Below are 8,077 nucleotides of genomic sequence, written 5' to 3' on the forward strand. Positions count from 1 at the left end.
GAGAATTTCTAGAAAGTTAAATCTCATAAGGATAAAGATAAATGGCTGCAGGCAATACAAGATGAGAAGACATCTTCATAGAAGAACTATATTTATGAGTTGGTTAAGCTTCTAACAAAAAAAAGATACATAATAAATGGGTGTTAAAGTAAAAAATGATGGCAGCGAAAAGGTGGTAAAACACAAAGCTTGATTAATGGTCAAAGGTTTTCTTTATACAAATGGAATTTACTTTGAAAAGATTTTCTTATTGGCTATGAAGATGACTTAAATTTAGGTTGTTCTCAGTTTACTGGCTAGTTTAGGCATAGAGTTAGAGTAGATGAATGTGAAGACATCATTTCTTCATGATGATTTACATGAGGAAATTTATATAGAGCAACTAGAAGCTTTGAAGGTTTTAGGAAAGGAGAACCTCATTTGCAAACTAAATAATAGCTTGTACGGCCTTAAGCATGCACCTAGACAATGGCATAAGAAGTTTGACTTTTTTACTGTAAGTCAAGGTTACAAAAAGACTAACGAGGACCAGTGTGTTTATTCAAATATTTCTAGATAGAAACTTTATTGCACTTTTGCTATATGTAGACGACATGTTGATTATTGGACAAGATGCAATGTAAATAAGTCAACCAAAGAATGAATAATCCAAGTCCTTTAATATGAAAGACTTAAGACTAGCTTAGCATATTTAGGAATGCAAATAACTTGAGCTAGAAAAAGTCACAGGTTATGGTTATCTCTAGATAAATATGTCAAACAAGTTGTAAATAGATTCGGCTTGGATAAGGTCAAACTAGTCAACATTTCACTAGCAAACCATTTTAAGTTAAACAAAAGATCATGTCTTCTTGAAAAGGAACATTAGAAAGTAATTAAGTGGATTATAGGCATCTTAAAAGTACATTAAAGTATCTTTGGCCTATGGGGGAGCTGATCTAGTTCTAGAATACTATACAAATGCATATATGATTGAAGATTAGAAAACCTAATTTAGGATATCGTCACTTTTGCTAGAGAAACTGCCTCAGGGTAGTTGAGATTGAAGAAGTGTGTAGCTTTATCTATTACAAAAGCAGAGTATATTGTCACGGTGATAGCTAGTAAGAAGATTTCATGGTTAAAGTGTTTTCTTAATGAACTTGGCATTAAGTAAAAGAATTACAATATATATTATGACAATCAAAGTGCCATAACATTAAGCAAAAACTTAATATATCATTTGTAAACAAAGTATATTGATATTCATTATTATTGGACATGCGATATGATAAAACATAAACTGCTCACATTGGTGAAGGTTCAAACAAAGGAGAATCTAAAATTTTAATACATCAAGATGACTCTTTTCTTTTCCTTTTATGCCGATGAGGTCATGAAGTGCAGTTTTACCTCTAATCTAGCCCATGGTTAGTGTTGGGTCTTTTTCTCTAAGAGATCTATCAAGGAAAAATGGATGTCGTGTGTGAGAGGTTTTTAAAAACTGATTTTTTAATTGATTTTGATAATACAATTCTAGATGAAATTGAAAAACATCTACAATTCAGTTTCTAGGGAAAGTTGATGTCTCATACTCCTATAAAAGTGAGACATATGGCTGCAGCAATAAAAAAGGGATGGAAGTCGTCTAAGGGTTCAAGTTCATTAAGATGGAAAATGGGATCATCTTTTTCCAATTTTACAATGAATTAGATGCACGTATCTTGAGGATAACGAACCATAAAGTTTCAATGGTACTCTCTTTAATTTCACGCCTATTTGGATTGAATTAAAAGGAATGCCTTTTGAGTGGTGCTCTATTCTAGTTTTTACATAATAATGTGGAAATCTTGGTGATGTATTGGATGTGGAGTCAGGTTTTGGGAAAACATGAAACACAGTCTCTCGTATTAAGGTTTTGCCACCATTAGGGAAACCTTTAATTTCGAGTTTCTGAGCAGCTTAACAGGGTAAAGAACCTCCATCGCTTAATTTCAAGTATGAGAGATTGCCACACATTTCTTTATGAGTGTGGTTTAGTTGGACATGATACTAAATACTGTACAACTCTAAGTCCAAACCATAACCCTATTCAGTTCTTCGGTGAATGGTTATGATTGGAATCATGCCTTATACATCAGAAGAAGTTCAATAGAGTCTCCTACTCCCAATATGAAGATTGGGATAGATATAGCTATTGTTCTTATTGCATGAAAGAGAAGACAGTTGGCAGAAAGGGAAGCAGATGCAGAGGGGTTGTTGGAGACTGAAGAAGGTTAAAAAGGAAGTTTCACCCAAACCAAGGAAATTTAAACTCAAGTATGTGATTCTCACGTCCAACAAGGAATTTCAACTAATGATTTCTTAATAGATATGAATGCCATGTAAGAAGAAGGAAATATTGATTCACTTCTTTTATTAACTAAATGCAACCATGTAAGGCATAGTCAATCATTTCACTTCCTTTATCAACTAAATTCAACAACGTGGGAAATAGTCAATCACGAGCTATCTTGCAAAGCAATGAGATAGTTATTCCCTCTTTAGGGAAAGAAGGTCTTTCTATGGTAATGTTGGATTTGGGAAGTGTCTCTACACCAAAAAACCTACTTTGAAAATCCAAAAGACCAATATTGAGGAGGAAGAGTCGATGGATAAGGAAGGAAACCTCCAATGAATGCACAAAGAAAGGGGCACAAAAGTAAGGAAATAAAGAAGTCGGGATGTGGGCAATCAAAAAATTCTAGCGGATATAGCCCCTACAAGAATGGAAAAAAGGATGCTGATAAAGATGGTAATTCAAAAGTGTTTCATAAAGTTGTAAGTAATAGTTTTGGTTCGAACCTGGATTATGGAAAAGGTGAGGAAGAAGCCCATGTCATGCCCCCAACAGCTCAATAAGTATCCTATGTTGGAATTGTCAAGGCCTGGGGAGCCCTCTAACAATTCAGGCTTTATTGGATAGTAATATCCATTGTAGCCTTTCTAGAAACTAAAAAGTCAGAAGGGAACTATAATAAATTAAAAAGACGTCTGCATATGAGTAATTATTAAGTGGTGGATACAATAGATATTTTAAGAGGCTTATTAATATTATGGAATAACAATAGGGAAGTACCTAATATAATTCAAAATCAAAATTTTGTGGATATAATTGGTGTGCTGGATAATGTTAAAAGTTAGGACACTCCAGAGTTTCCTATTGGAACACTAGGATGGCCCCAACTAGGGGAAATTCCACCAGAAACTTTACATAAAATCCGATAGCATTTTCCTTGCAAATTGGACTCCCCCAAATATTTTTCTGCCTAGAAAACTCACTCCAAAAATATATATCTGTCTTATTCCTCTCACCTTATTACAAATTTCCATAAATTGCAAAACTTCAATAACAAAAGCATAAGAATACAGATACTGAAAATAATTTAATAAACAGTAAATATCTTTATAACTCATATCCGCCCACACCACACATAGCTTAATCTTATATTTATATATCACTTCATGAACACACCAAACATATGAATGTGGATAAAAGGATAATAAAAACAACAACAACAATAATAATAATAATAGTACAACCTCTTAAGAAATTTAGATAACCTGTCCGAAGGCTACGATACATACTCGAAGGTTACCATACTTATCTGATGGCTATTGTACTTGCCAAAAGCCACAATACCTATCCGAAGGCTACAATATCTCTAAATCCATTAAGGCATTCATTTGGAAAAAAATGATAATCATACAATTGACAACAATAATAAAATGATAATGATAAATAACAATAATAACATTAACAACAACAACAATAATAATAATAACAATAATAATGATATTGATAATAATAATAACAACTAATAACAATAACAATAAATAATAATAATAATAATAATAATAACAATAACAATTAATAATAACAATAACGAATAACAATAATAATAGATAATCATAAGCATAAATCGATAAAATAGAATAAAAATTGATAAATACACTACATAATCCGCACATTCATCAAGGAGATACGCCAGATATACCATATAGTATGCTTATGTGTGGTCTCATGATATCAACTGTCGCAGGTAGGGGTGGGCTCGGTTCGGTTCGGTTCGGTTTTGTGGACTTTTTTAAACCGAACCGACTGGTTCGGTTTGGGTTGGATATAAAACCGAATCGAACTGACCGTCACATTCAACCTGAACCGAACCGAACTGAATGATCATTGTTCGGTTTGGGTTGGGTTCACGATTTGGGCCAGTTTGGGCTTTATGATGGGCTTCGGCCCAAATTTTTTTATTTTTGGTTTAGGCCGGTTTGGGCCTCATGATGAGCTTCACTTTCAGCCCAAATTTTTTTATTTTTGGTTTGGGCCGGTTTGGACCTCATGATGGGTTTCGGCCCAAATTTTTTTATTTTTACTATTTTGAGATATGAATTTTGATACATTGAGCCAAAATTGTTTAAAATCTTTTTTAGACCTTTTTAATTATCAATCTTTAATTATATTATTATTCATGCATTATATTTTAAATTAAATATCTTTTTCAAACTATTATCTAACTTAAATAATTTTAACATACATTCACCTAAGTAAAAATACTAAATAAACTAACTATTAAGCATCAAACATGTGAAATAATACAACATAAAACTATACAACTACAAAACAAGTTTATAGCTATCACCTAATTATACAAATACATCATACAACAACAAATAAATTCTCCAACAAGTTTACAACCAATATTAGTTATAAAATAGAATACAACCATATTTGATATCTTAAACTTCAAAATTAACTTAGAATTTAATAAACTAACAATACATAAAAATAAAAATTATTTTAAATAGTCTTCTTCCACACACTTCATTCCACGAGCAACCACCATCAACCACAATCCCATTATCACAATATGCCATGCAAAGCCATATTCCATTCATCCTTCAACAAGCATTAAAATTACACATTAAATATTAAATGTTACTAGCAATCAATAAACTTAAGTGCAATTTAGTATATTACTAAAATATTATCTAATTTAAAAAATAATTGGAATTAACAACAAACTTACCAAGCAATCATAGATCAATTAGATGGACGTAGATTTTGTTTTGTAACACAAGATGCTCCTAAACAAATTAAAATATAATATTAAATTAATCAATAAATACTAAAAAGACGTTGTAAATATTACTAAAAAAAATTTAAAAAGCTCTAAAAAACATGATAAAAATAAAATTACAAATAATTAAAAAAAAATCGTACCTGATTCAATAGAATCATAATATGCAACATCCTCAATTGGTACTTCAACTCTATAATCATATCTCATAGGATTTGATTTCAACCAATTTTGTGAACAAATCAAAGCCTCCACCATCTTTGGACCCAATGAACTTTGAAATGCATCAAGAATACGTCCTCCTGTACTAAATGCAGATTCAGATGCTACTGTAGAAACTGGAATGGTATATACATCTCTTGCAATTTGAGATAAAATTCGATATTTTGTGCAATTATTTTTCCACCAAGCCAAAATATCAAATTTCTCACTCTCCACATCCTCACATGGATCAAACAAAAATTTATCAACCTCATTCTTTATTTCCAATACATTTTTCTCCATTTTTCTTTTTTTAAATTGTGATTCTTTCAAACGCCGACGATCATCTATACTTCCATCATCCATTGAATCCACCATCATCCCACTTTGTTGTGCTTGTATTGATTGATTATCATTAGGATTAGACACTTTAGAACTCTCATCCATAGAATCAACTTCTTTATAAAAGTCATAAAGATTATATAAAATATCTTTCACATCCTTAGTCAAAGATTCAACCATACCACTTTCATAAGCATCCTCAAAAAGATATGATACATATTCTAGCTTATATCGTGGATCAAGCACAACGGCAATAAGTAACAACTTGTTGACATTTCCAAGTGAACCCCAATATTTCTCGAACTTTGTCAACATTTTCTTTGCCATATCGGCCATCAAATGGTTTTGACTATTACTCCATTCAACAAGTGCATTATACATCAAACTCCATTTATGAAAACATATATTAGAAGTAACAGTCAAAGAGGCACTAAATTTTAAGGTAATCTCATAAAAAGTAGCAAGAAATTTCACAAAAACCCTTGCACTATCCCAGTCTTTACTTTGAGGTGGCCCAGCTCACTTCCTTCCAACTTCATCCTCCTCAAAATATCCAAGAAAAAAACCATCATCATCTACCATCCTATCAAAAGCTTTTTGATACTTCAAAGCCGAATTCAACATCAAATAGGTAGAATTCCACCTAGTAGACACATCCAAAACCACGGTTTCTCTAAATTCCATCTTCGCCTTTTCTACACATTCTTTAAATTTGGTTAAACTTGAAGGCGATGATCGAACATATCTAATAGCATTACGAATTCCAGCAATACTATCATGAATTTCCCTTAATCCAATAATCTAATCTTTTGTTCACAAAATTAATAGCCACATCATTTGAAGAAGCATTATCAACCGTTATTGTGAAAACCCTTTCAATACCCCATTCAATTAAACAATTTTCTATAACCTTACCAATTGTCTCACCCTTGTGATTTTGGACAATACAAAAATTTATAATTCTCTTATGCAACTTCCAATCATCATCAATGAAATGAGCGGTAAGAGTCATATAATTGTTATTTTGAATGGAAGTCCATGTATCCGTCGTAAGACAAACCCTTTGCTTCCTCAATGAAAACACACTTTTCAAAATTTTTTTCTCATCTAAGTACAATTGAAACGCATCTCTAGAAATTGTTCTACGAGATGGAGGTTCATACTTAGGGTTCAAAGTATTACAAAACTTTCTAAACCCTTCCCCTTCAACATGGCTAAATGGCAACTCGTCTATGATGATCATTTGAGCACATGCAAGCCTACATGCCTCTTTACTAAATGTTGTACTTGTAGACACCAAATTACTACTACTACTATCGAAAGAAAGAACTTGTTGGCTTTTCTCCACTGTCCTATTAGGGTATTTCTTGCATTGGTTCATCAAATGATTCCGTAACGTACTAGTTCCACACCTCTTAGTATCACATGCATAATCTACCCCACAATATTTACATTTGCATCTAGGATTACTTGGATCACTATCTGGAATTTTTTCAAAATGTTCCCAGACCCAAGATGGAGCCCTAGAAGGTTTTCTCTTTTGTGTCTTATAAGATTTATCCGATTTTGAAGGTTGAGACTCAGCTTTCTCTGATTCATTTAGATATTCTTCCAATTCATTAATATCATACAAATCATTGTGGTCCTCATCCATCTATAACCTATTAAAAACAAAAAATCTATTGAAAAACATATAAAAAGAAACAAGAAAACAAAAAGTATAATAAGATTTCATGCACATCCATGTGAAAAGAATTAGTTTTACTTAATTTACTACATTAAGGTGCTTGCTGTTTTTTTTTTTTTTTTTTTGGTTATCGGTTTACTCAAAAAAGGAAAAAAAAAAAAAGAAAAAAAAATCTGTTGACACATTAGAATCAAATCCTTCAATCGAAAAAAACAGAAAAAATGAAAAATAAATTTAGGATCAGTTTTAAAAGATTTAGGAGTAAAGTCCATATCAAATAGAAGAAAAATGTGAAGGGTTTTTAGATGCATATCCGATGACACATTTAATGGTTTGATGTTTTGATGTTGTGGATGCAATCAATATGAGATTCACACATTGTTCTTAATAACTTCATAGAAATCAAATAACACAAATTTCACTTCACAATCTCCAAACTTCACAGCAAACAATTTCACAACCTAAGCTTCACTACACTTTCCAAAACTAATTTTCACCTTCCCACTTCTAATGAACTTCAAATTTCACAAACTGATGCAAAAATAATGAGAAAAAAGTCTAATAACTTACCTCCAAATTTCTCAACCACCAAAATCAAACGGAACTTGGAATCCTATCCTTCTTGTTCCTCTCAGGATGCTTTCTAGTTGAGACCAACAGTGAGTAGCTCAGTTAGCTAACAAACCAACCTATGTTGTAAATCTGGATAATTATACAAATAATTAAAATCTAAAATGAATTCGTA

Source organism: Ziziphus jujuba, chromosome 10, assembly GCF_031755915.1.
Source record: "Ziziphus jujuba cultivar Dongzao chromosome 10, ASM3175591v1".
Taxonomy (NCBI): Eukaryota; Viridiplantae; Streptophyta; class Magnoliopsida; order Rosales; family Rhamnaceae; genus Ziziphus; species Ziziphus jujuba.